The sequence below is a fragment of the Elgaria multicarinata genome, chromosome 1 (assembly GCF_023053635.1).
Source record: "Elgaria multicarinata webbii isolate HBS135686 ecotype San Diego chromosome 1, rElgMul1.1.pri, whole genome shotgun sequence".
Taxonomy (NCBI): domain Eukaryota; kingdom Metazoa; phylum Chordata; class Lepidosauria; order Squamata; family Anguidae; genus Elgaria; species Elgaria multicarinata.
In genome coordinates this window covers 160,166,544-160,174,724 of record NC_086171.1, presented here as the reverse complement: position 1 = coordinate 160,174,724, position 8,181 = coordinate 160,166,544, and positions in this window count along the sequence as shown.

The following is an 8,181-nucleotide window of genomic DNA, read 5'->3' as shown; positions in this document are numbered from 1 at the left end:
TATCCATGCTCTGATAAACTCTCGTTTGGATTACTGCAATGCGTTATACGTGGGGCTGCCTTTGAAAACGGTCCGGAAACTTCAACTGGTACAAAACAGGGCAGCACGTTTACTAGCAGGGACTGGCCAACGAGACCACATCACGCCAGTCCTTTTCCAGCTTCATTGGCTGCCAGTCCAGGTCCGGGCCCGATTCAAAGTGCTGGTATTAACATTTAAAGCCCTAAACGGCTTGGGGCCAGGCTATCTGAAGGAACGCCTCCTCCCGTATGTACCTGCCCGGACCCTAAGGTCATCCTCAGGGGTCCTTCTCTGCGAGCCCCTGCCAAAGGAAGTGAGGCAGGTGGCTACCAGGAGGAGGGCCTTCTCTGCTGTGGCACCCTGGCTGTGGAATGAGCTCCCTAAGGAGGTTCGCTTGGCACCTACATTATATGCTTTTAGACGCCAGGTGAAGACCTTTTTATTCTCCCAGCATTTTAACAGTCTATAAATAAATTTTAACTTGGTGTTTTAAATTTGTAATTTTGCATTGCTGCTGTTTTTATCTGGTTGAGCTTTTATATTGTATTTTATATTATGGTTTTATACTGTTGTTTTATACTTTGAATGGTTTTAATTTTTGTGAACCACACAGAGAGCTCCGGCCATTGGGCGGTATAGAAATGAAATGAAATAAATAAATAAATAAATATTTTTGGAAAAGTATCCAAGTGTCATTGAAAAGAGCTATTGCACAGAAGCTGACTGCCCTCAGCAACAACAGGCCCACAATCAGGCCATTCTTAGTTTATTTCTACAAGGACAAGACTTGGCTGGACTGGAGATGGGACTGCAGGAACTCACACAAGATAAATGTAGCCCCGGCTTCCGTAAGAAGAAGACTGGTAGGAGAGAACCAGCATACTGTACTGGTGTGAGAACATGGACTACCACAGTGACAGGAACACATCTCTGTGTTGAAGTGGTCCAACCTAATGCAAAAAATCTGGTTCAATGCATTGTGAAGGTTCGGAACGTACCAACCCAAGTCAATGTAGGTGAAGTAAACTATACACTATGAGGAGCTGTTGAGTTCTTGGGTGACACATTTGTCAATGTGAATGCCATAGGGCATTATGTGGCACATTGCTGTAGGGATGATGGAACATGGGAAGAGTATAACGACCTTACAAACAAGAAATCATTATCAGACAAAAGCAAAGAAATAATTTGTCACCTCCTGATTTACAGCACATGAAAAAGACCCATATGAACAAGGGATTACTGAACCTGGACCCTCCTGAAGTTGACATTGCAAGTATCAGTTTACTGAAAAGTTAATGTTTTGACAAAGGCAGGATCTACACTACTGCTTTAAAGCGCTTTATAACAGTTATAAAGCGCTTTAACTGCTTTAAAGCGCTATAAAACTGTTATAAAGCGCTATAAAACTGTTATAAAGCGCTTTAAAGCAGTAGTGTAGATCCGGCCTTAGTTGTCAAAATAGTAAAATATGTCAGTTTCTAGAAGACTTAACTTTACTCACTTTGGAGAATTACAAGAGATTGCTTTATTCAATGTTAATATAAATATTTATTTTCTATACAGTGACTTTAGGTGATTTTTTTTCTCATTCACCAGACCACACCTAAGGGTATGTCATTCCCGGGCTTCCTGGGGTGGCACAAAACTTGGGGTTTGTGGCACAAAACGGCACAAAACTAGCACAAAACTTTGGCACCCGTTTGGAGTGGATCTGAGAACGTCCCATCACCAGTGTTGAAGTAGATTCTGTCCCATCACCAGTGTTGAAGTAGAATTCAACAACTAGCCTGGCACTATTTGTACTTGGAATGGAAGGAGGCACATTCCTATCCTTGGGCCAGACCTGAAATATAAGTCTAACTGCATTAACCAAACATTGCTTAATAATAAACAAGATGGGATATGGATTACAGCACCATGGATTAATCAAAAGGTTCATCATCCCATATACCACGGACAAGAGTTTTGCTCATTCAGCACTTACATATAAATGATTTTAAAAAGGAAAACATTCACCATCTGAATCTCCCCAATGTGGGCCATGAGAAGTTGTCAAAATCCATTATGTAAGCAAACATTGTTTGAAACTCAAGCCTTTGAATGTTCCTCCCCACACCCTGTAAAAGACTCAATCCAAAATTGCAGCAGTATAATGAGATTACACCCTGATCCCCTGGGTCTTTTCCACATTAGGGTCCTTTAGCGCTGTTTAGGGTTTGCTCTTCTTCAGTCATCTGGAAGCAGGCCTATCATTGTGGTTTCAGGTAACACAATATTTTTATTATTATTATTTAAGGATGTTTTCTGCCTCCTCTCTGTAAAATGATCAGGCTGTTTTGCGAGAAAATGACAAAGCTATAGAGTTTCCTGTGAAAAAAAACGCAGAACAAAAATGCAGAATAATATTACATTCTATGCCTCATTGCAGTCCCCAAAAGGAAAGGCACACATGGCTGGAGCGTTACTGCGTCTTGCCGTAGCAATCCCAAGCAAAGACCTTTTGCTGGTTTGTTTTTAATTCTTTTTAAATTTTTAATAGCGCACTTGTGCCTTGGCGCAGAAACTAAATGACCATTTTAAAAATTAAGAAAATAGAATTGCTGGCTGTTAAAAAGTAACAGGGGAAAGGACCACATGACAATGAAGTGGCAAGCAGCAAATGCAAGTTAAAATCGTGTTGGTTCATAGTTCAGAAGGGGAACAAGGGGACAAAAGTTCCACTTCAGAACAGCTGAGTTGTGGAACCTTAACCTTTATATAAGTCAGGGTTGTAGAACTTTTGGCCGGCAGGCTTAATCCTGGGGTCCCACCCCTCCAGGGTTCTCCAGATAGCCACACACCCTTTCCCCTGACCACCAATCTTTGTGTGTTTTTCCGGCGTTTGAATAGTTCCCCCCGCCCCCAGCTCCATTCCAAGAGGCTGAAATGCCTCTCTTAAGGCTTGGTGACTGACTGGAAGTAAGAGCTTTAACTTCAAATATGCTGGTCTTTTTTGGCCCCACCCTTTTTGGATTTGGCCCTTCCCACCACTGGAATGCTCCCCCCCTCCCCGGGCGAGCATCTCTAAAATGTAATTTGGCTAAAATAGATTCAACCTCCCTAGTATAGCTGCTCAAAGGGTGCAGGACAAGTAAGGGTAGCCATGAAACTGGGGGCTTGTCTAGACACCCTGTTTAGAGCGTGGTGGCTGCAAGTCAGTGCTGCATTGTTTATAGGACGTAGCCACCAACTTGCAGCCTCCATGGACTTATCCCCGGAAACTGCGCTTTTTATTTCAATTTTTTTTGTGTGTTTTACGAAATACAATATCATATAACACTTCCCACCCTCCCCTCCCACTCCTAGATCGAGTTGCAAAGTACAAAAATACAGAATCCCTCAGGAAGCATATTCAACTTTGGAAAATAAACAAACATCAAACCATTTACAACAACCATAATGATTTATAACATGCAGGTACCCTCTGGCCACGTTCTGCCATATTAGTATATTCAATAAACGGTAACCAAACAGTAGCAAAAGAATCATACTTTCATTGATCACTCATGACCTGTAATTTATATGACAATTTTTCCATTATTGCTGTCTTCCACAGCAATTTATACCACTCATTCAAGTCTGTAAATTTGAAATTCTTCCAACGCAATGCTATTATTTCCCGGCAGCAAACAAAAGATGAGAGTTAGCTCCTTATGCTTCAAATTCGTATTTACTTCAACAAATAAGTTCAATACACCCAGTTCTGAATCCATATGTACCTCAGTTTTTACAATCTGAATAATCTCCGAAAGCACTGCAGTGCAGAATTTTTGAGTCTTAGCCCATTCCCACCACAGGTGCTGATATGTGCCAAACACTTGGCATCCCCTCCAGCACATGGGAGAAGAACCAGATTGAATATATGCCAGTTTTCTAGGAGTCAGATACCAACCATGTAATAGCTTCAGAGACCTTTCTCTTGTGTTAGCAGATATAGATTTAGGCTGAGGACAACGGAGGCCCTCACCCATCCCTTCGGAATGGCGCTCGCCTATCTCTTAGCACCTACTGAACCATGTTCAACTTCTCTTCCCATGGAACCCTTCTCCGCAGAAACTGCGCTTTTTAAAAGTTGCTGACTTATCGTGACTTTTTCCTTTACTCTGAGGTCACCACCTTCTTTGTTCCATCTGTCAGTGGTGACCTTACTTTGGATTAAACCTGGGGGTGTTCCAGGAGCTGAATGAGGTTCAGGGTAGGTTGGGGGATGCCCAGGAAGGCCTGGCAAAGGGTGGGGCAGGGGCACGATGAGCTGAATGGCTGCTGGCATTGCTGCTTTTTTGTGGAGATTTGCCGTTTCTACCCCACAGCTGTGATGCTGTGGGGTTTTGAGGGAACAAGCGGCAAAGTGGCATCATCAAGACAGGTCTCAGGAAATGCAGGGCAATCAGCGCTGGAAGGCAGGGCTCCACTAACATTGTCTGCGGCCTCACAGACCACTCCTCCCACCAGGTACTCCAATAATTCTTTGCCATTCCACATGTGGAAGGATAGTGCTGCAACTGCATTAAAAGTCAGAAGGGAAAAAAACACCCCACAAAAAGCAGGACTTCAAAAAGAGGGGAGGACACCAGAAGAAATATCATCATGCAAATGGTTTGGCAGAAACACTGTTTGGATTCTCTGGAAGAGCCAAGTGAGGAAAGCATGTCAATTCTGGAGAAAACAGCTAGTGTATAAGCTAGGCTTCCCCCAACCTAAAGCCCTCCAGATAGGACAGACCACAATTCCCAATAATCCCATAATTATGGGAATTGTAGTCTGACTCATTTGGAGGGCCTGCATTGGGGAAGGTGGCTGCAACTAAGAATCTGACCTATTTTTGTTTTTAAAAATGGGATTAGCAGAAGCAAAGGTCCAACATGATGACAAGTCATGATAAAAGGGGAATGACAATCTGGGAATGGGTGTGGGTTCATTCCAGCTTCTCTTGTTCCCCTGTTGAGTAAGGAACAGCACAGACAAGGTCAAACTTCAGTCAGATAATCCCACATTTCTTATTGACCTGAACCAAACCAAACAACACATAACCCCTTAAAAAAATAAACACCCCTCTTTCTTTCTTTTGGTTTTTGAATATTTGTTGCTGTCCGCTCAATCAGGAAAAGGAAGGGGGGAAATAGTGGCTGTTATTTGTGATGGCTAAATGGAACCTTGATGTCTAGGGAAAAAGTGTCCCTGAACCCCAGTTGGTGGGGAGCAATAGGGAGAGGGGGCTGTTGCCTTAATGCCCCGCTTTGAGGGCTTCTCAGAGGCATCTTATGGGCCACTGTGCGAAACATGATGCTGGGCTTGATGGACCTTTGGTCTGATCCAGCAGTGCTCTTCTTACGTCCTGATATTAAGTGGCCTCTCATAAATAAATGCACATTGCACAGCATGCCTGCAATTTGAGATATCTTACTCTGGCACAATTATAATTAGCCCACAAAGTTAAGAGTCCATGATTATATATCCCACACGGAGGTGGATAGATAGATTGATATGATATCATAGAATATGATATACATAGACCTGAGTGTAAATATAGCTCCTACTCCTTGTCATCATGGGGTTCCATGTACAAATCATACAAATATGCCTCTTCCACACCCAGGCAAGCCTCTCTTTCCATACCACTGCAGGAGGTTTTGCTTGTAAACAGCAGTCACTTAGTAACACTCTTAACTGGTTGCTGCTGGCCTATTATTCATCCCAGGCGAACCTTAAACCCTGCCCCTTCTCTGCAAGGCACCCCTAGAACAGAGGAAATTCCACAGCTCTGATGTGATGTGAAACAAAACATGAGCTGCCATCCCAAGTCCCAGGCAAAACTCTCTCCTCCCCAGCCTCTCTTTTTCTCCGTAACACTTTCCAATAAAGCAGGGCTCTCCCTCTGCATAGCCACCCCTCCCCTCTCCCTCTCTCTTCATCCTTTTCTCGTTGAGGCATTGTAACCTGATAGGCTGGAAATGCAGTTTCTTTCATCTTCCATTTCCCACATCCTGAGAGTCTGGCAAGAAGAAGCCCACCCAGAGAAAGGAATTCCAGGCATGTGGCTTCCTTTCCCTCCCCCAGGCCCCCATGTGGCTCCATTCACAAAGCAGATTAGCAACGGCAATAGGTCCTCCATTGAGCCTCTCCCCACGACCTGATTCCCCAGAAGGAGGAGGAGGAGGAAGAAACACTCCATAGGAAATATAAGCAACCAACCACAGATACACACTGTGCCTTTTCTGTAGTTTCAGAGTCCAACTCCTCTGTGGTTTGACTTTTGTTATTAAACTGGCCTTTCCTCTTTATCACAAGGAGCAGAATTCGGGTTTCTACCATTCGGCTCTGAAACAAACCTCGAAGGGAGATTACAGGTATTCTTACATTCAACAAACAATAGAGTGGTGGCAGTTAGATCTCAAAGCATACTAAAGGTTGGATAACTACAAAAAAAATCCCACAATACCAGTGTCATCTAAACCAGACACAATTTGTTTGAGAGCTCAAGCTGAATTCTTGATTCCGCCCCCTCCCCACAAATGAGTTGTGCTTCAATCATTCCTATTGATCATTGGGAGCTGCCTGTTATCAGTACCTAAAGAGAAAGCCTGTGGCAGTGAATTTGTCTTTATGTGATTAAGCCCCTAGTCCTGTTGAACTCAGCAGGACTTACTTTCAGATAAACGTAGGACTGGCTACAAGTACTCATCACTGTACCTTTCACAGATGAACTATACTAACAGGGAGCAATAAAATTGCACGAAGCTGCTAAAAATTGTAATGGTGAGTGGTGGGTTCCTGGTCATTTGTTTTCCTTCACATAGGGGCATTATTCTTTATGTCAGAGGTGAGATGGAACTCGTAGACCAAATTCAAGGGTCCCCAGTCTTTTTGGCTTAGTGGGCAGATTTGGAATATTTAGAGAATGTAATTGGCGCTCTCACAAAATGGCTGCCTTAGGCCAGCTTGCCCATTCATAAACTCATTTCCAAAATGGTGAGGCTAAAAGAAAAGTGACTTGCCCAAGAACCTAAGTACAAGGCACAGGTGGGGGCTGAACTCCAAAATTCAAAACCGTTCTTTTGAACCCAAATAAAGATGGTGCTGGTGGGCAGCATTTAGCCTTGCAGCATTCCAGGCTCCCAGTTTTAAAAAGTGCATTTTAAAAACAACTTAAATAAAATTAAAATCAGGAGGTGCAGGTCATGAGGTAGGCACCAGGGGAGGTGCCTATGGGCACACTGGTGCCCACGGGCACCATGTTTGACACCCCAGCCCAAGCCTGCTAATTGCCCATCTATGAACTGAACCAATTGAATCCTGAAAGGGAAAGTGGAACTAGGATGCTGATCCACAATGCAGGACAATGTGGTGTTCTTTTGTGCTCTCTTGTTGATGCTTGTGCCACCTTTAGCTGGTTGGTCAAGATTTGCTCACACACAACTTGTGCTTGCTCTCAGGCAAGAACATGATGTTCAGTGTGTTCCAGAACAATGTCATCTTGAACTTAGTCTGTTGACAACAAGGACAATTCTTGCTCGAAGCAGAGATGCCCAACTTCTGTGTTTTTAAGCAGGGTAATCTATTCATGAACATTTGTTGTTCGGTGTTTATTTATTTATTTACTGCACCACTCTCTTGGTAATCAAGCTTTATCATCAAATTTAACTAGCCAAGATACTACACATATGTATCTGTAGTGAAGTGGAGAGGGCTGGACTAGAACAATAAATACCTAGATTCTAATTTCCATTTACTCAAGAAGCTCACTGAGTAACTTTGAACCAATCACTCATTCCCTCCCACCTAGGCTTGTTAGGTGTAGTTCCTAAGACGAAGGGTGGGATAAACAAAATCAACTTGGCAGGGCCTTCTTGGTGGTGGTACTGCAGGCATGGAACTTCCTTCCAGTAGAGATTTGGCTGTCCCCAATGCTGTTGTTGTTCAGATGCCAGCTAAAGATGAAAAATTCTATTACATTCAGCGGTATATGTTACAAATAAATAAACGAATAAATATTTATTTGTAGAGTCATTGGGGGTATAGACAAGTGGGTGGTGTGTGTGTTTTCTGTTTTAGTTATGTTTTCATTGTATTTTTTTATATTTGTAATTTTAGAATTCTGATTTTAATTGTGTTTCTATG